At 48.6% G+C, this 20,133-nt stretch overlaps 1 long non-coding RNA gene across 21 annotated transcripts in view; it reads left to right on the forward strand.

The window, feature by feature from the left end:
* Positions 1-8,919, forward strand: part of LOC132250978 (uncharacterized) — a 41,569-nt gene extending 32,650 nt beyond the window's left edge. For all 21 annotated transcript variants that reach the window (XR_009462778.1, XR_009462781.1, XR_009462783.1 and 18 more), the window contains one exon: positions 125-8,919. This is a non-coding gene — a long non-coding RNA (uncharacterized LOC132250978). The remainder of the gene's footprint in view (positions 1-124) is intronic.
* Positions 8,920-20,133: the final 11,214 nt, after the last annotated feature.

The following is a 20,133-nucleotide window of genomic DNA, read 5'->3' on the forward strand; positions in this document are numbered from 1 at the left end:
TGCAGTTGCCTTGTCGAGGCGGCTCCCTGGCTGCAAGTGGAACAAATTGCCGGAGCCCAGTGGCTGGTGGTGTTGGGATGCCTTGCTTCCCTTGTGCTGAAAGTGTGTTCTGTGTTCTTGCTAGGGTCCTGGCCTGCATGGAGGCAAGTAGGTGAGAGGACTGCATCGTGGAAGAGCTGTGGGCCGGTGTTGGATGACAGACACGGACCGGCAGGATGTTGCCCACTATGTGGAATGTCCCTTCTGTATTGGGATTGTGCGTGGGGGTGTGGGGTGGGATTGGGAGTGTCCTCAGCTTTATGATCCTGGAGCCAGGGGTTTTGGAAGTAGTATGTTTGGGTCAGTTTGTGTGTGCTGTGGGTGGACCTAGGGTGACCAGAGGTGAAATCCATTCCTGTGACCCTGCAGTTGGAGCAGCACCCAGACACTCGCAGGAACCGCTGGCCAAGCAGGCCCAGAGCTTCCAACTGTTGAGCACAGCAAGGTTTGAGCCAGCTAGCATGGAAGCAGGAGGGCCGGCCGGGCGCGGGGCCCGGGCTGCCTCTGTGGCTTCTGTGCTAGTGAGGTTGAGAATTGCAGTGCTGGGGGGTTGGAGGTTTTGGACGTGCTTGTGCAGGGTTCTTGTTGGTGTTGGGGTGCTGGTTCTGCTGGGTCAGAGCAATGGGTTTTATTCTGCCTGGCTGCCATGTTTACAGTGTCCTGCAGGGCTGGGAGCCTGTCGTAGCAGTGTGTGTTTGGCTGGGGCGGGGTGGTTGTCTGGTTTGGTCCCTGAGCAGTGGTGTGGTGAGCATGTTTGTTATTACCCTGAAATGAAATAGTTTTCTGATAGCATACTGTTAGGTTAACAATAATTTAGATTATTAAGAAGTATTAGCTTTGCAGCTGAATACAAGGCATGACCTGTGGCCCAGCAATGGCGCTGACCACAAGGCAGAATGATAGCTAAGTCTTTGCTTATGTTAAGTAATCATTTTAACTGTGTTGACCATTTTCTGAGTAAAATGCAGCAAGTGAATCTGTGTCTGTGTGCTGTAAACCAGATACAGCAAGGAACAAGATAAGAGGAAGAAGCCATTGTTCTAAGTATAGAGATCGTGTCCTTAAGAAGTATCTAGTACTGTGCAAGTTTTTGCTAACATATCATAATGTTACTGTTACTTAGGTTAGAAACTATTGTTGGAAAATCCATGTGACCTTTGTATGACCTTTGGTCAATGCTGGCTGATGCAACCTTGCAGTAAGATTGCCATGATCTGTCAATATAGGCGGGCAAACAAGGTGATTGGGCCCAACCGTGTGGGGCGAGTAAAGCCAAGCCATCTTGGTGATTTCCTCTGAATTTTGCGCATGCGTTATGAAGGAGCTTATGGAACCAGAGTTTATAAATCTATGTGTTGAGTTGCAGTCGGGGGTCTCTCTGCCCTTACGAGGACGGGGGACCTTTGGCTGAATAAACTGAGAAGACCACACCCTCGTCTCCTCCTTATTGGAGTCTCAGCTGGGAAACGAGCCCTGTTCGGGTTAAGAGAGTCTGCAGGTGTTCCCTTACCAGACTGGGAGCCTGGTCAGACAATTTCTCTCACAATTTGGGGAGCCAGCCAGGAGCACCCAGCTCGTCGCGCTGCCGCTGCCGCCTAAACCCAACCTCCGGCCGGCCGTAACAGAGGTGAGTTCACCACGGGAGTCTTGGGTTGAGGCTGCAGACACGGCGGGACGATAAGGTGACTCCTTCAATTTTACTGGCATGGTGCGGTCTTTTATATGTTGTGTATGTCTTGTCTAATGTGTTATAGGCCAGTCTGTTCTCCGGTTCCTCAAACCTGGGCACACAGGCAATTTTAGTTAGTTGCCCGTTTGACTCCTTTGAGCCGATAAATCTGTGTGGCGTGTTTTATGTCTCCATTCGCGCACTGAGGAACCGTCTCTGTTTCTGACCTTTTAACTGGATAAGTCCTCCAACCTGTTTGGGGCATCCTAGAGCCTGCCTTTCCAGATTGGTTAGGTCTAGGGCAGCCAAGAAAGCAGGGTTTTTGGGGAGCTTTATAGTATATCGGGTCATCCGGGAAAGGGACATCTGCCAAGAGTGACGATGGGACAGAAACAGTCAATTCCCGCTAGTAGTCCTCTTGGAGAATTGTTAAGCAACTGGAATAAGTTATCTGGACATGGCCAATTGAGTAAGAAGCGTGCTATAGTCTTATGCACTAGTGTCTGGCCTGGCTACACTTATGAAAACCCTGAACTTTAGTGGCCAGTGTTGGGATCCCTCGGTGTAGATAAATTAAGGTACCTCAGGGGGTTCCTAGAGGAACCCGATCCCCGACAAATGGATTATTGGTATCTCTGGTGTGATTTTGATGGATTTAATTCTGCAGAGAAAAAAAACAACCTGATTACTTCTGGCAGCTCAACAATGTCTGCGGTGTCTCCTCCCTCTTATTCTCCCACTATGCCACCACCGGTGACTAGGGGACCGGCCGTAATAAACCTGGCCGCTTCGGCCGTGGCCCTTCCGGCACCTTTTACCCGTCCATCAGGCTCCTCTCCTCCCGTAACAGGAGTGTCAGGGTCTGTACCTGCATCCTCGGAGCCTACTTTCAGTCCCATAGCAGGACATACTAGGTAGCCTTTGAATCAGGTCATACACCTGCTCTTGTACACGTGTAATCACATGTGCACACTCCCCATCACAGATGCAGTCACGCCTGCTCAGAGTCCCTTACAGACATGCGCCGGCACAGAACCCCAAAACACACTGCAATATACACGTGCCCCAACAGGTGTCTGTGACACTTGCACACAAATGTGCAGCCTCGCACACACGCATGTTCAGTCTCGCACACGCACCCAGAGCCCAGGTGCCTGTGACACATGCGCATGCTCACACACACACAGAACCCAGGTGTCTGACACATGCATGTGTGCTCCTGCGCACACAGTCTAGCACACATGTACAGAATCCAAGTGTCTGTGGCACACAGGCAAGTACCCTGACATTCACATTCAGACACACACACAACCCCACATGGGTAGATATGAATCAACCTGCCCCCCAATGATGTGTGCAATTATCGTAAACAATTGGGGCATTGGAGACGAGAACGCCCAAACCGCCCTAAGGGACTTGCCCCTTATGGAGGAAGAAAGGGGGGAAGCCAGGGAAACAACCGGGCTGCGAGCACCGATCCTACAGATCCCTGGGTCCAGGGTTTGCAACAAGATATAGATGACTCCCCAGTGAAATAAGGGGGCGGCTGTTCCACATGATGTATCTAGGGGAATCTTCCTCTTTTGAGTATACCTGCGCCCCTTCATCCCCTTATGTACCACTTCAAATAGCAGGAAAATTTATAAATGTCTTATAGATAGAGGAGCAGATCTGTCCTCACTGGGAGAATCTCCAGAAAGGGCGGGAATTGCAGTCTCAGGATCTGAAAAGATTATGAGAGTAATTGGAAAATCTATGCAAGTGCCTCGTGGTGCTGAAACACAAGTGCAGATAGGACCCTTGACCACTATTCATGCTTTCCTATTAGCTGAAGGAACTCCAGTGCACCTCCTTGGAAGAAATCTACTCTATAAACTACAGACCAGAAACCCTTCACCCTATTTACTCATGAGAATAAAGGCATTGCTTCAGGTGTCTTAACTCAGCCATGGGGAGTTTCTGATTGTCCCATAGCATACTATTCTGCTCAGTTAGATCCTGTAGCAAGGGCAGCAGTCCTTGTCTTAGAGGAGTTGCTGCTGCCACCGTGCTAGTTCAAAAGGCTCAAGATTTAGTGTTAGGACACTCTTGTGGTTCAAGTATCTCATTCAGTGCAAGCTCTCCTACTACAGCAGAACCTCTGCCAGCAGGGACCAACGCCCAGGCTGCTGAGCTAGCGGCACTCCGATGAGCATGCAAATTGGCCACAGCCTCCAGGGTCACTATCTATACTGACTCTAAATATGCTTTTGGTATCTGTCACGCGCTAGGAGAGTTCTGGCGACAAAGAGGTTTTATCACGTCCTCTGATCCTGTAATCAGCAATGCCACCGAAGTCCAAGAACTGCTAGAGGCTGTCGTGTTACCAGGTGATATAGCGGTAATGCATTGTCCCAGACATTCCAGAGAAGATACTGACATTGCTAAAGGAAAGCATCTTGCAGATGCTGCAGCTAGAGCCGCTGCACTACAAACCAACGAAAGTCTCCTTGCATCTCAAGTAGTTCTTCCACCCTTGTCTGTGATTTATGACAAAGTCCCAGGGGATGAAGTATCTATATGGGTCCAAAAGTGGGAAGCTGCGCAAGGAAACGATGCAGTGTGACGTGTGCCAGACGGTAGACCAATTGCTCCTCGCACCTTGCTCCGAACTCTGGCTCAGGATGCCCACAGATGCTGTCAGTCGGGGAAAAGGAGAAATAGCAGAACAGGTCCTCTCCACCTGGTTTGCTCCAGGTATACATCTAGAAGCTGCCCGAATAACTTTGCAATGTTCAGAGTGCAGAGCCTTCAACAAATAGATAGGACACATAAAATTGCAAGGGGCCTGACCATGGGCCTATTTACCCTTTGAAAAATGACATGGATGTGCTCAAAGCTTGAAATTTCAAGCACTGCCTAGTAGTGGTAGATCAACTAACAGGATGGCCAGAAGCTTTCCCCACTCGAGAAGCAGATTCAGTAGCAGTAGCTAAACACTTAATAAAAGACATCATCCCACATTTCGGCATTCCAGGAGGAATAAACTCTGACCGAGGAACTCACTTTACAGAAACTGTTTTAAAAGAAGTTTACAGAGTTTTTGGAATAATAACGTACTTCCGCACACCCTATCACCCTCAGTCCTCGGGTCAGGTAGAGAGTATGAATCGGTATAAAATCCCTTTTAGGAGAGGTCTGCTCCTAAACCAAATTGAAATGGTCAGATGCTTTACCAATGGTGCTGTTCGCTATAAGAACAAAACCCAAATGGCCTCTCAACCTTGTCCCCCTATGAGTTGTTGTTTGGTCACACTCCTGTTATATAGGAGATGGGAAAATCTGCATGTTAGCTTACTTGGCGGAGATGAAGCTTTAATTAGTTATGTTTTATCCTTACAGGAGTCTCTCTAGTGTTTACACAGGTCAGCTGCTTTGGTTCAGCCGGTACCCCTGGACTGTAACCTTCACCCCTATCAATCAAGACGCTGAGTTTGGGTAAAACAACATCGTCGAAAAACCGCCTATACACGCTGCTGTGAAAATCGCCGAGAAAGAGGGCTGGATTCATCGCGGTCACCTCAAACATGGTATCGGCAAGTAATGACCGGTCAGCTGCTGTTCCGCCTTTGTGGCTAGAAAGAATCGGAGAATCGTGGACCGTTCAGACTCCTTAATAGAAATGATACGTGTATTAAGCTTGCTTTGTATTATCTTTCTTGTAATACTTTGTGTTTGTATTTCACTGTAGACGCAGGGAAGGTTATAAGTTAATAATGGCATTTCACTGGGCTATCCTAACAGGATTATTGCTGTCGATGGATAAAACACCACAGCTGTTTATGGGAAAGTGATACAGAACAGGAAGACCAGTGGAAAGATAATACTTACCTGACTTCCACTATAGCTATAGCACAGGCCCTAAAATATGTGTAATGGTTGGATATGTGGTACACAGCCTCCTTCTACTAACTTTCCACGCTATCCTTTAATCCCTTGGGAAGGGATTTTTTCTAATACAGAGTGGGTTGATACGGATAGAGCTGGCATAAGTACCTGGCAGGACAATCCTTATTTTAAAGAGAAAGTACTTTCAGACATCATGTTATCTGCCCAGGTGTTGGGAAAATCCTCGTGGAACAGGAAAAGAGATTTTTAGGATGGCAACCAGGTTGTAAACTAAGCATTAATGCCACACACTTAATCTGGCCTAACAATACTGCAGTGGGGGCTAAAGAAGCTGAAAAGAAAGGTTACATCCCCTGGGATGTGTCTGCTCCCTGCAGTTCCTTGCAGCGTCCTTATGTATGGCAATGTGTGGAAGGTTCTATCCGATGCTCCGCCCCTAATAAAACTTGGGCTTGGAGTCACGGCTGTATCATGTCTTGCATATACAGCTCCTTTGCAAAGCCAAGTTGTTTGTATGTTAACTATACCATTTACAGAGACGGTTCAGTACCTTGTCCCAGAGATCCTCATACTACCGCATCAATCAACTAGCACGTGTATTAGAACTTATTGCCAATAGCACAGCAGAGGGCATTGAATTATTGCAAGACCAGGCTTCTTGCAACCATGCTATGACTTTAGAAAATCAGTTAGCTTTAGACTATTTGTTAGCTAGAGAAGGAGGGGTATGTGCTTTAATCACAGGAGGACCCTGCTGCACCTATATTCCTGACCACTCTGACAACATAACTGCTGCAGTAGAAACAATTCGAGACACAGCACGACAGGTAAACTCTTTGCGAAGTTGGTCAGTAATAGAATGGATTGCCTCAACTTTAGGAATGTGGAGAAGGTATATCTTAGAATACATTTTATGGGGATTAGGAATCTTCTTGGTTTTTATCCTAATAATTGCTGTAATTAGAGCCTGTGTAGTTTGAGTTAAGCAAAAAGTAATTAATCTCAATATTATGCAAACCTGGGAAATGGCCAGCAGGCCATAGGCCTGTGGCTGTAAGGGGGGAAATAAACGGCAGTAAATCTTTACCTGCGTTGCTTGGTTTCTATTGCAGCTAGACAACAAACTCCTGGGAGTTTTCTCCCACCACAGCAGGAAGGAGGATGTTGAAGGTTTCTGAGCCATAAGCTCGAGCTCTCTCTTTGGAAGGGGTGTTAGAAAATATTGTTAGAAAATTAATGTGACCTCTGTATGACCTTGGATCAATGCTGGCTGATGCAACCTTGCACTAAGATTGCTGCTGATATGTCAATCTCGGCGGACAAGCAAGGTGATTGGGCCCAACCATGCAGGGTGAGCAAAGTCATGCCATTTTAGCAATTTTCTGCTGGGTTTTGCGCACGTGTTATGGGAAAGGCTTATGTAACCAAAGTTCATAAATATGCGTTGAGTTGCAGTCGGGGTCTCTCTGCCCTTACGAGGACAGGGGACCTTCAGCCGAATAAACTGAAAAGACCACACCCTCGTCTCCTGCTTATTGGAGTCTCAGCTTGGATAGGAGCCCCGTTAGCGTTAAGAGAGTCTGAAGGTGTTCCTTTATGAGATTGGGAGCCTGGCCAGACAATTTCTCTCATGGGGAAAGCAGAGCCGTCTGTTACTCAGCTTTGTTTTGTTGTTGCCCCTAGTGGAGGTATTGCAAAAATGTATCATCTCACTACACAAAAGGCTTCTCAGCTGAAAACTGTAAACTGCAAATAGTTTCTTTTTCTCTCTCCCGCATCACTGCGGGGCCAGGGGCGGGGGGGGGGGGGGGGGGGTCGTGTTAGGGGGAGAGAACAGTCTGAACAATGCTTGGTTCACGATAAGGCTGACTCCTGTGGGAACACAGATTAGTTACTGCCTGCTTTGCACATAAACTTTGCAGAAAAGTAGCAAATGACAGATTGCCACAATGGAATCTTGTTCAGGAGAGGTATAAAAATTTATCGTTGGGCATGGCTAGGGGTCAACATGACTTTGAGCTTTGAGCTCCGTTGTCGATCTGTTTGCAAACAAACATACTTGAAATGGATCCAGCCTAAGTGTGTATAACTCTCTTGAGGTATATAGCAAAAGCCTCCAGAAACACGAAACTAGCTGTTTGTGCAACAGAGGCACAACTGGGAAGCACCCCCCTCCCCCTGTCAGCTTAACCACCCTCTCGTCTGTCCAAGGCCCCTGCCTTGTAGTGCCTCTTGGGCCTGTGTGGTGTTGCTGGTCGTTGTGTTTTTTTTTGGGGGGGGGGGGGGAGTGTGAGGAGGGTGCAGCCAAGGTGATGGCTCCTGTGGAGAAGGGGAGTAGAAGCAGAAGTAGTTATGAAGAGCCTGGGTGCTGGGCTGATGTCGTGGGAGAAAACTCCCTGGTGTTCGTTGTCTAGCTGGCTTAGAGACCAGACAACAGGGATGAAGGGGTAACTGCAGTTTATTTACTCGAGTAAAGACCATAAAACAGCAAAGAGGTAAAATGGCCTTGACTTAAGGGTGAGGCTGTTTTATATACATTTTCTAAGAAAGAAACTACAAGGTTATTGAATATGCAATACTTATGGTAATCATCTCCTTACATGGTGCATTACAAATCTCAGTACTTTTGCAGAGGAAGAAAGTTAGTGTTACCTTACACATTGCAATCTGTTTTCCTGTGCTCTGCTGTACCATCTTCTTCCCTCTGGGCCCCCCCCTTATCTTATCTGACTCCTAGCTGCAGCTGGTACCCAGTGAACAGACTTAATTTCCGCTTTTTTGTAACAAAATGGTTAGGGCACTTGACATAAGAAAATGGCTGGCTTAGAGATCATTCTGTCTTGTGCTCAGCAACACTGCTAGGCCACAGGTCATGCCTAGTGTTTAGCTATGAAGCTAATACTATTTAATAATCTAAATTACCCTGAAATTAAATAGTTTTCTATAGTATACTGTTAACAAGAAAGACAAACTTGCCTATCACTCTGAGTGTGAGGTGTAAGAGGTGCCAGGAGGATGTGTGGGGTCTGAGTTGTGCCCTGGTGTGTGCTTGGTGGGGTGAGAGGGGTGCGAAGCTGCCTGGGTGTGGTGGGATCCTGCTCTGCTCCCTCGCTTGTTTGCTTTGTTTGGTGATGTTTGTGTGTGTCCTTGTGTTGTTTGTGTTGTGCCTGTTTGTTGTGAGGCTGGCAATGTTTTCTTCCTGGTGGTTTGTTTTGTACATGGCTTTTGCTCACCTCCTGTCTGCTGAGTTTTTTGTATGTAACATGTAGAGGAACTTGTGGGCCAGCCTGGAAAAATAAAATAAAGGAGAAATGGTTTTGGCACCTGCTGCATTGAGTTTATTTACTTTTTGTATTTATTACTTTTCTCGTGGGGGCCAGGGTCAGGGCTGGGTGCTCGTGTCCTGTGCTCTGCCAGGGGGGTCGCACGGGTCCGGGCAGGGGCGCTTGCCGTGGCTGGGTCCTGGGTCCCCGAGGTGGGGAGGGGTCGTGGGCCGAATCGGGCCCTGTGGCCGAGGGCGGAGGCTGTGTTGCCGGTGCTCGCCCCGGTCCATCCCGGCTGCTCCCCCCCCGTCCGGGTTTTCCGGGCGCTGCGAGAAGAGCGCGGATTCCTGCGCATGGCTGCATGGGGCTGGGGGGGGGGGTGGTCACGTGACTCGGCCACGTGCAAGCGGGCGGCGGTGGGGAGCGGCTCCGTGCGGTAAGTTTGGGTGGGGGGGAAGTGAGGCCCTCCCCCGTGGTGGGTGCAGCGGCGGGGCCGGAAGCTGCGCGGGGCGCGTGGGGAGAGCCCCGGGGCCGGGGCGGGAGGAGATCGCGGGTCCGCGCGTGTCCCGCCCCGGCTCGTGGCCACTCGCTGTGCAGTGGGTGGAGACCCGGGGTCGCCGGTGGCCCCGCGCGTGTCCCGTGCCGCCCAGGTGACGGTCCTGCTGACTGCTGGGGGCGCTCCCGGCGGCCGGAGCATCCGGCTCCACTTGCTTCGCTCTCCCGGCGGGTCCCGGCCGTGGGTGGGGGGCGTGCAGCGGGCCGCGGAGCCCCGAGCTGACTGGCGCCCCCGGGCTCTGTTTCGTATCTCCTGACCCGGGTGTGGTGCAGGGTGGGGAGCAGTGCACTTGCAGCTGCCAGCCTGCATCTGAGCCTGCCTGGCATATACATGCGGGGGTCTTGTGCCGCGTGCTGTGCTTGGGAGTCCCCCCTTGCCCATCGAGCTGCCTGGGGCTCTGTTCTGCTCCCTGTCCCCGCCCTTTGGCTGCACATTTTTGCCTCGGATCCCATGCATGCCTGCCTGCAGCCTTGTCTGACACTTTCCCTCTGGTGGGGCCTGAATGCTGGTGTTCCCTGTGTGTGTGTGCGCACGCGTGTATGCACATGCATGGGTTGTTGTCCCCAAAGGACAGTGAGTTCATGCCTGGTGCGCTTGTGCCAGTAAAGACACAGGGGTGAAGGATCCAACTTAATCTTTTTTTCTGCACAGAAAGCAGCGCTTGGCAATCGTTTGCAAAGCAAGCACACCCACCCAAGTGGGTATCAGCCTTATATAGCCTCTTCTCGCCTTACACACTGTACAGTCACTAGAGGTTGCCTCTTTTGGTCCATGCGCACTTTGCCCCCTAGGTACAGACTACCCCTAGCCAGCTGAACTGGGCTTCCTAATAGGTAATTTGCTGATGTAGCACCTGGTATTCAGCCAGCCTAGCAAGGAACCCCTCTTTCCAACTCCCCGCAAGTAACCCCCCTTCCAACTTTCCCCCGACTTTGTTGATACAGCTTTTCTTACTAGCGAGGCCAGCAATTAGCAACTAAGCAACAAGCGATCTCCCCCTGCCTAAACAACCTACTCTATGCCCTTGGTTAGATAGGATACTTTTTCAAAAGATACAAAGCTGTTCCCGAAGTAGAAAATGCATAGTGAAAGTTCAGGGGTGCTCCTCAGGGCTGCCCACTGCCTAATTGCCTTCCTGTTGGAAAAGGAAGGAACGTGCAGGGAGCTGAAAACCTGGGTCCTGGCATATTGCAGTTTAATAAAACACAGGTCTGGTTTCTTTGGCTCGTTTGACACTGGACCGAGCACCGGACACCACAGAGACTGACGGCGAAGGTCATATATTTGCACTTGCTTGCCCCGCTTCTGTTCTGTTACCCAACCTGTCCCTGCTGCCCCCCACCAGTTGCCCCCTTTGTCCTGCTGCTTGCCTTGACCTGTGAACTTGGCCGGTTTTGGCTGCTTCATTTTTTGCACTAAGCGAGCCAGCGTGTGGCCTGTCCATAACATGTGTGCCTTTTTAAGGCCCGTTTATTTTATTCCTGTAACCCTCTGCAATGCCCTTTAACACCCTGCCCCTTCTCCCTTTCACTCCTTGTTCCTTAGTGGCAGTGTCCCTTGGCTCTGTAAAGTGGAAGAGCTGTTTAACCAGCAAGGCCTTTACCTTCCCTGCTGTTTAACTGCAAGGTCCCTGCAGCCCGCACTTGTTCTGCCTCAAGCTACCTGTATCTGCTGTCAAGCCCCCTGCTGCCTTAACCTGCCTCTTGCCTCCGCAAGCCTCCATCTTTGCCCCTCAAGCCCGCTGCAGGCCCCTGCATCTCCTCTCAAGCCCCTGCTGCCTTAAGCTGTGTCTGGGTCCCCTGAACGTCTGTGCATCCCTCACTTTTTTCGCCTCAAGGTTGCTGCATCCCCCCTTGTGTACCCTCTAGCCCCCTGTACCCCGCCTCTTTGCTCTTCCAGCCTCCTGAAGTCCCCTCAAGTTCGCTGCTGCCTTAACTCCGCTGTGGCCTCCTCAAGCTCCCTGCATTCCTCCTGTTTGCCTGTCACGTCCCCTGCATCCCCTGTCTTTCCTCTTGAAGCCTTGTGCATGCCCTGTCAAGCCCCCTGCTCTCTTAAATTGTGCTCTGGGTCCCTCAAGGTTCCTACATTTCTCTGCCTTTCCCCCTCAAGCCTGCTGCATCCCCTCTTTTTGCCTCTCAAGTGCCCTACATGTCCTGTCAAGACCCCTGCTGCTGCAACCCTCCTCTTGTGCCCTCAAGGTCCTTGTGTGCCCCCTGTTTCCTTGTGAAGCTCTATGCATCCCCTGTATTTACCCCTTGAGCTCCCTACATCCCTTGTCTTTGCTCTTCCAGCCCCCTGCATCTCCCAGTGTTTCTGGCTCAAGCTCCATGTATCCTGTCTTTTTGCCCCTGAAGCTTCCTGCTGCCTTAAGCTCTGTCTGGCCCCCTCAAGCGACGTGTATCCCTGCTCTGTGTTCCTGAAGCCTCCGGCAGGCCCCTGCATCCCCTGTCAAGGCCCTGGTGCCTTAACGTGTGTGTGGCCCCTCTCAAGGTCCCTGCATCTCCCACTTTTTCTGCCTCAAGTTCGTTGCATTCCCCCTTGTGGCCCCTCAAGCTGCCTGGAGCGTTGCCTTTGCTCCTCCAGCCTCCTGCATGTGCCCTCAAGCCCCCCCGGGCCTTAAGTGCGCTCTGGCCCCCTCAAGCTCCCTGGATTGCCTGTGTTTTCCCGTCAAGCCTCGTGAATGCCGTGTCAAGCACTGTGCTGCCTTAACCCCTGACCGGCCCCCTCAGGGTCCCTGCACTCCCCCCCCCCCCCCCCGTTTCTGCCTGAAGCTCCCTGCATCCCTCCTTGTGTCCTGTTAACCTTGCTTCACCTCTCCTCTTTGCTCCTTCATCCTCCTGCATGTCCCCTCAAGCTCGCTGCTGCCTTGATTCCCCTGTAGGCCTGTCAAACTCCCTGCACACCCCCTGTTTCTGCATTACACTCTGTGCATCACCCCTTGCGTCCCCTCAAGCTCCCTGCACCCCACGTTTGCTTGTCAAGTGTGCTGTTTGTCCCCTCACGCGTCCTTCTGCCTTAATCTCCCTCTGGCTCTGGCAAGTGCCCTGGATTCCCCCTCTGGGTTTGTGAAGCACCATGCATCCACATTTGTGCGCCCTCAAGGTCTCTGCATTCCCTTTTTGCTCCCCCAGCCCCCTGCATGTCCCCTGAAGCGTCCTGCTGCCTTAACTGCCCTGTGCATCCCCGCTGCTTTCCCTCCAAGCCTTGTGCGTTGTTCCTCTTTGCTCCTCCAGCCCTGTGCATGTCTCGCCAAGCCCTGTGCTGCCTTAACAAGCTTGCGGCCCTCTTAGGGTTCCTGCATCCTCCCGTTTCCCCCTGAAGACCTGTGCATCCCCGCACTTTGCCCTTCAAGCTGCTTGCATGTCCCCTGAAGCCCCCTGCTGGTTTAACACCCTCTGGCCCTCTCAAGGTTCCTAAATCCTGCTGTTTGCCCCTCAAGCCCCCTGCATCTGTCCCTCTTTCCTGTTTAGGCCCCTGCATGTTTACTCAACCCCCTGCTGCCTTAATGTCCTCCTCTCCGGGTCTCTCAAGGTCTCTGCATTCCCCTGTGTTTCTGCCTGAAGTTGCCTGCATCCCGCCCCCTTTACCTTTCCCTCTCAACCTGCTTGTATTCCTCCTTCATCACCTCTCAAGTGTCCTGGTGTGTTAACCCCTCTCTGGTCTCCTCAAGCTCCGTGTATCTCATTGTCTTTGGTGCTGAAGCGCTCTGCATCCCCCATCCTTGCCCTTGAAGGCTCCTGCATGTTCCCTGTTCCCCCCTGAAGGTCCCTGCATCCCCCCTCTTCCCCCCTGAAGGTGCCGGCATCTCCTCCCATGTCCTGTTAAGCCCCCTGTGCACTTCCCCACTTTGCTTCCTGAGCCTCCTGCATGTCCTCTCAAGTAGTGTGGTGCCTTAACGTGCCTCTGGCCCCCTCAAGGTCCCTGCATCCTCTTCTGTTTCTCTCTCCAAGGTCGGTGCATTTCTTTTTCTTTTCTTTTCTTTTCTTTTCTTTTCTTTTCTTTTCTATTCTCTTTTGTCTTTTCTTTCTTTTCTTTTATCTTTTCTTTTTCTTTTCTTTTCTTTCCTTTATTTTTTCTGTTTTGTTTTGTTTTGTTTTGTTTTCTTTTCTTTTCTTGTCATTGTCTTTGGTGCTGAAGCCCCCTGCATCCCCCGTCCTTGCCGTTGAAGGCTCCTGGATGTTCCCTGTGACCCCTTGAAGGTTCCTGCACCTGCCCTATTCCCCCCTGAAGGTCCCTGCATCCCCCCTCTTCCCCCCTGAAGGTGTCGGCATCTCCTCTCATGTCCTGTGAAGCCCACTGTGCACTTCCCCCCTTGGCTCCCTCAGCCTCCTGCATGTCCCCTCAAGCAGTGTGGTGCTTTAACGTGCCTCTGGCCCCCTCAAGGTCCCTGCATTCTCTTCTGTTTCTGCAAGCTCCTTGCATTTCTTTTTCTTTTCTTTTTTTTTCTTTCTTTTTTTTCTTTTCTTTTCTTTCTTTTCTTTCTATTCTTTTATTTCTTTTTCGTTTCTTTTCTTTTTTCTTTTCTTTTATTCTTTTCTTGTTTCTTTTCTTTTCATTACTTTTTCTTTTTCTTTTTTCTTTTCTTTTATTCTTTTGTTTTATTTCTTTTTCTTTTCTCTTTTTTCATTTGTCTTTTCTTTGTCTTTTTTGTTTTCTTTTTCTTTTCTTTTCTTTGTTTTCTTTTCTTTTTTATTTTCTTTGTTTTCTTTTATTTCTTTTCTTTTCTTTCTTTTTTCTTTCTTTTGTTTCTTTTCTTTTATTTCTTTTTCTTGTCTTCTTTCTTTTCTTTTCTCTTTTTCTCATTTCTTTTTCTTTTCTCTTCTTTTTCTTTACTTTTCTTTCTTTCTTTTCTTCCTTTTTTCTTTTTTCTTTTTCTTTTGTTTTTCTTTTTTTCTCTTCTCCTTTTTTCTTTACTTTTCTTTTTTCTTTGTTTTCTTTTATTTGTTTTATTCTTTTTTGTTTTCCTTGTTTTCTTTTCTTTTTTCTTTTCTTTCTTTTCTTTTCTTGACTTTTTTCTTTTATTTCTTTTGTTTTTCTTTTTTGTTTTTTCTTTTTCTTTTCTTTTTTGTTTTCTTTCTTTTTTCTTTTCTTTTTTCTTTTTTTTCTTTCTTTTCTTTTGCTATCCTCTTTTGTTTTTCTTTTTCTTTTTTCTTTTTCTTTTTTCTCTTTTCTTTTCTTTTTCTTCTTTTTCTTATTTCTTTTTACTTTCTTTTCTTTCTTTTTTTTCTTTACTTTTCTTTCTTTTTCTTTTCTTTTTTTCTTTTTTTCTCTTTTGTTTCTTATCTTTTTTCTTTTTCTTTTTTTTCTTTTCTTGTCTTTGTCTTTGGTGCTGAAGCCGCCTGCATCCCCCGTCCTTGCCCTTGAAGGCTCCTGCATGTTCCCTGTGACCCGTTGAAGGTCCCTGCACCTGTTCTATTCGCCCCTGAAGGTCCCTGCATTCCCCCTCTTCCCCCCTGAAGGTGTCGGCATCTGCTCTCATGTCCTGTGAAGCCCACTGTGCACTTCCCCCCTTGGCTGCCTCAGCCTCCTGCATGTCCCCTCAAGCAATGTGGTGCCTTAATGTGCCTCTGGCCCCCTCAAGGTCCCTGCATCCTCTTCTGTTTCTCCAAGCTCCCTGCAGTTGTTTTTCTTTTCTTTTTCTTTCTTTTCTTTCTTTTCTTTCTATTCTTTTATTTCTTTTTTCTTTTCTTTCCTTTTTTTTTCTTTTCTTTTAATTTCTTTTTTCTTTTATTATTTTCTTTTCTTTTTCTTTTTTTATTTCTTTTTCTTTTTTCTTTTCTCTTTTGTTTTCTTTTCATTTTTCTTTGTCTTTTTTCTTTTCTTTTTCTTCTTTGTTTTCTCTTTTTGTTTTTTCTTTGTTTTCTTTTATTTGTTTTTTCTTTTCGTTGTTTTCTTTTCTTTGTTTTCTTTTTTCTTCTTTTATTTTGTTTTATTTCTTTTTCTTTTCTTTCTTTTTTCTTTTCTCTTTCTTTTTTTCTCTTATCCTTTTTCTTTACTTTTCTTTTATTTTCTGTTTTCTTTTATTTGTTTTATTCTTTTGTGTTTTTTGTTTTCTTTTCTTTTCTTTTTTTTCTTTTCTTTCTTTTCTTTCTTTTCTTTTTCTTTTTTGTTTTCTTTCTTTTTATTTTCTTTTTGTTTTCTTTTTTCTTCTTTTTTTCTTTGTGTTTTTTCTTTTGCTGTTCTCTTCTTTTTTCTTTTTCTTTTTTCTCTTTTCTTTTTCTTTTTCTTGTTTTTGTTATTTCTTAACTTTTTTCTTTACTTTTCTTTCTTTTCTTTTTTTTCTTTCCTTTATTTCTTTCTCTTTTATTTCTTTTCTTTTTCTTTTTTTTTTCCTTTTCTTTTCTTTCTCTTCTTTTCTTTTCCTTACTTTTGGTATTCTTCTTTTCTTTTTCTTTTTGTTTTTCTTTTCTTTTTTTGTTTTATTTTTTACTTTCTTTTCTTTCTTTTATTTTTTCTTTTTCTTTTCTTTTCTTTGTTATTTTTTCTCTGGTTTCTTTTCTTTTTGTTTTTCTTTTTTTTTCTTTTTTTTTTTGTTTTCTCTTCTTTCCTTTATTTCTTTTTCTTTTCTTTGTTGTCTTTTTTCTTTTGTTTTTCTTGTCTTTCTTTTCTTTCTTTACTTTTCTTTTTTGTTTCTTTTCTTTTCTTTCTTGTTTTGTTTTATTTCTTTTTCTTTTCTATTTTTTTGTTTTGTTTTCTTTGTTTTTGTTTTTTCCTTTTCTTTTTGTTTTTTCTCTTTTCTTTTCTTTTCTTTTCTTTTCTTTTCTTTTCTTTTCTTTTCATTGTCTTTAGTGCTGAAGCCCCCTGCATCCCCTGTCCTTGCCCTTGAAGGCTGCTGCATGTTCCCTGTGACCCCTGAAGGTCCCTGCATCCTCTTCTGTTTCTCTCTCCAAGCTCCCTGCATTTCTTTTTCTTTTCTTTCTTTTCTTTTGTCTTTTTCTTTTATTTTTTTTGCTTTCTTTTATTTCTTTTTTCTTTTCTTTGTTTTCGTTTCTTTTTTTCTTTATCTTTTTTCTTTCTTTTCTTTTGCTTCTTTCTTTTCTTTTATTACTTTTTCTTTCCTTTTCTTTTCTTTTTTCTTTTTTCTTCCATTTCTTTTCTTTTGTTTTTCTTTTCTTTTTTGTTTTATTTCTATTCTTTTCTTTGTTAAGTTTTTTCTTTTCTTTTCTGTCTTTTTCTTTTATCTCTTTCTTTCTTTTCTTTCTTTTGTTTTTTCTTTTTGCTTCTTCCTTTTCTTTCTTTTCGTTTTCTTTCTTTTTTTTCATTCTATTCTCTTTTCTTTTCTTTTCTTTTCTTTTCTTTTCTTTTCTTTTCTTTTCTTTTCTTTTCTTTTCATTGTCTTTGGTGGTGAAGCCCCCTGCATCCCCCGTCCTTGCCCTTGAAGGCTCCTGCATGTTCCCTGTGTCCCCTTGAAGGTCCTTGCATCTGCCCTGTTTGCCCCTGAAGGTCCCTGCATCCCCCCTCTTCCCCCCGAAGGTGCCGGCATCTCTTCTCATGTCCTGTCAAGCCCCCTGTGCACTTCCCCCCTTGGCTCCCTCAGCGTCCTGCATGTCCCCTTAAGCACTGTGGTGCCTTAACGTGCCTCTGGCCCCCTCAAGGTCCGTGCATCCTCTTCTTTCTCTCTCTCCAAGCTCCCTGCATTTCTTTTCTTTTCTTTTCTTTTTCTTTTCTTTTGTTTCTATTTTCTTTTGTTTTTTCTTTTCTTTTGTTTCTCTTTTCTTTGTTTTTTTTATTTTTCTTTTCTTTCTTTTGTTTTCTTTTTTTTAGAATATAATAGAATAGGGATAGTGGCGAATGTCTCTCTTCCCGTGGCCTGGCCCCGGTGGTGGCGGGAGAGCCTGCTGCCCCTTTGGTCACGCCCTAGCCTAGCGGATCAGATGGGGAAGTTAGCGAGATGGAGATCCAGCTCTCTGAGTTTCGCAATAGACGTCGTGAGCGGGATGGCCGCTCCCCCCCCCAACAAGACAGGGAACGTGCTCATGGAGGTGGTCCTTGCCTCGGACTACGAGAGGCGGGCGATGTGCGTGGACGTTGAGGGTGTTGACACTGTAGTTGTGGGCAAACGCCCACACTGGGGTGCAACCACGCTGCTCTTCCGTAGGCAACATCCACCCCAAGCTGGCGGAGCCCCTCTGGGTCTCTCCTGACTATGGGGGACTCCTGACCTTGCTGAAGCTAACTATGGGGCAGAAGAACGTAGCAGGGCGCATCACCCAGTGGTGTGTGGACTCTAAAGTGTTTGTCAAGGTTGGCAGGGAACAGTCAAGCTCATGCAGTAGGATCGCGGGAGACGACAGATGGCCTACCGTTTGGACAAGCTTGGCTAGAGGGTGAGAGTGGAGTGGGGCCTGGGCATGTTGCTTGACTAGAGTAGGGCACGGTAGTCCTTCCCTGAGCTGTGTGTATTGCCTTGCTCTGTTCTTGGGTGTTTGCTCTTCCACCCGCACTTTGCTTTGCTCTTCCTCTCCCACACCCACACCCATGGTAGCCACAACTATTTGCACCATCAACGTCAATGGCTGTCGAGACTCGGTGAAGCGCGAGGCCGTCCTGGAGCTCCTGCGACAGAAGAGGCTGGCTGTTGCCTTCCTAGAAGCGACGCACTCCGACAGCTTCAACCAGGCGGCCTGGTGGGCTCCCTGGCGAGGAGAGGTGTTCCTGAGCCATAGCACCAACCTCAGCACTGGGGTCGCGACACTCTTATCACCGCAGCTGCAGCTTGACACGGTGGTGCCACAGGAGGTCGTCCCTGGCCGCCTGCTGACCATCCGCGTCACCCTCGCACAACACTGCCTGCTGCTCGTCAACATCTACACGCCCTCCGATGGCTAGCAGAGAGTCGCTTTCTGCGAGACCTTGGCTGCCCTCCTGCGCGATATTAGCGAGGATGATGACCTGCTCCTGCTCGGTGGGGATTTCAACTGCACCACTGCTCTGTGTCTTGACCTCACAGGGCCTGAGCCCCATCTGCCTTCCGCTCGCAAGCTGCAAGCTGTCCTGGAGGGGGCAGACCTCATGGACGTGTGGCGAGCCTTGCATCCTGATGAGCGCCAGTACACCTAGGCCAAGATGGGTATCGGTGGTCTCACCATAGCTCGCCTTTATCGACTTTATATCACCACGCACCACCTACCACTTGTGCGCAGCAGCCGCATCGCTCCCTCGGGTCTACCAGATCATGGCCTGGCCTTCAGCAAACTGAGCCTGCCGGGGAGAGCCCGTGCACGGGCACCGTATTGGTGTTTCAAAGTCAGCCTGCTTCAGGACTGTTATTTCCGGGACTGCTTTGCCCACTTTTGGCGGAGGTGGGAGGCTGCGAGACCGAGCCAGTTCTCATGCAAGCTGTGGTGGGATGTGGGTAAGGTACAGATCTGAGCCTTCTGCCAGCAATACACCCAGCTGGTCGCAAACGAGACGCGCTGCCGTATCTGGGAGTTGGAGGAGGACGTGGCGGAGCTCGAGGCTGCTCTGCTGGCCGCTGGCAGCGACGCAGCACTGAGCGAGAGCCTCCGGCTCCGCAGGAAATGCCTGCACGACTTGGCGGAGAGCGCGGCCCGTGACACAAGGGTCTGTGGCAACTGCTAGGAGCTGGTGGGAACTGATGCCCCGAGTCACTTCTTTTTCAATCTGGAGCGGCGGAGAGCAGCAAGCAACATCTTGGATCATCTCAAGGCTCCTGAGGGCCGGGTCATTACAGAGCCGGGCGAAGTACGCGAACGTGCCGTTGCGTTTTGTTGCGACCTGTTCACGGCCGAGCTGTCGTGCCCCGAGGCCACGCGGGAACTGCACGAGGGCCTACTGTGTGTCGATGCCCTGGAGGCTGGTGAGCTTGAGCGGGAATTGTCCCTGGAAGAGCTGCTGGCTGCCACGGCCGGCCTCGCCTCCGGCAAAGCGCCGGGCCTTGACGGGCTGCCTGCCGAGTTTTACAAGACCTTCTGGCCTCTTCTCGGTCCCAGGCTCTTGCGCGTTTTCCAGGAGAGCCTCGCCGAGAAGGTCTTGCCGATCACTTGCCGCCGTGCGGTGCTGACCTTGCTGCCTAAGAAGGGAGAACTGGTCTACATGAAGAACTGGTGGTCGGTATCCCTGCTGTGTGCGGACTAGAAGATTGTGGCCAAAGCGCTGGCCACCTGCCTCCGTGCGGTCATGGCCTCTCTCACCGGGCTTGAGCAGAGCTACTGCGTGCCGGGCAGGATCATTCAAGAGAACCTGTTCCTGCTGCGGGATCTACTCATGGCTAGCGAGTTCTTTGGCCTTGATGTCGGCCTCCTCTCTCTAAACCAGGAGAAGGCCTTTGTCCGCGTGGGCAACGTTTATCTTTTCCGGACACTGGAGACCTTTGGTTTTGGGCCCCTCTTCACCGGGGCCCTCTGGGTCTTGCACGGAGACATTTCCAGCCTGCTCAAGGTGAACGGGGTGCTTTGTGCTCTGTTCCCCGCGCGCAGGGGCATTTGCTAGGGCAGTCCACTGTTGGGCATGGTGTATGCCGTGGCCATCGAGCTGGTGCTAGACATGCTGCGCCGCCGCCTGAGTGATATGGCCCTGCCATCGGCCACGGGCCCGTGCGCTGGTGCTCGTCTCTGGCTGTCGGCCTATGCGGATGACGTCACTGTGTTCCTCAACACCCAGGAAGACGTGCAGGCTCTGGCAGATTGCCAGTGGGCCTATGAGCGTGTCTCCTCCGCCCGCATCAACTGGAGTAAAAGCGATACTCTGGTGCTTGG

The sequence above is a fragment of the Alligator mississippiensis genome, chromosome 5, assembly GCF_030867095.1.
Source record: "Alligator mississippiensis isolate rAllMis1 chromosome 5, rAllMis1, whole genome shotgun sequence".
NCBI classification, from domain to species: Eukaryota; Metazoa; Chordata; order Crocodylia; family Alligatoridae; genus Alligator; species Alligator mississippiensis.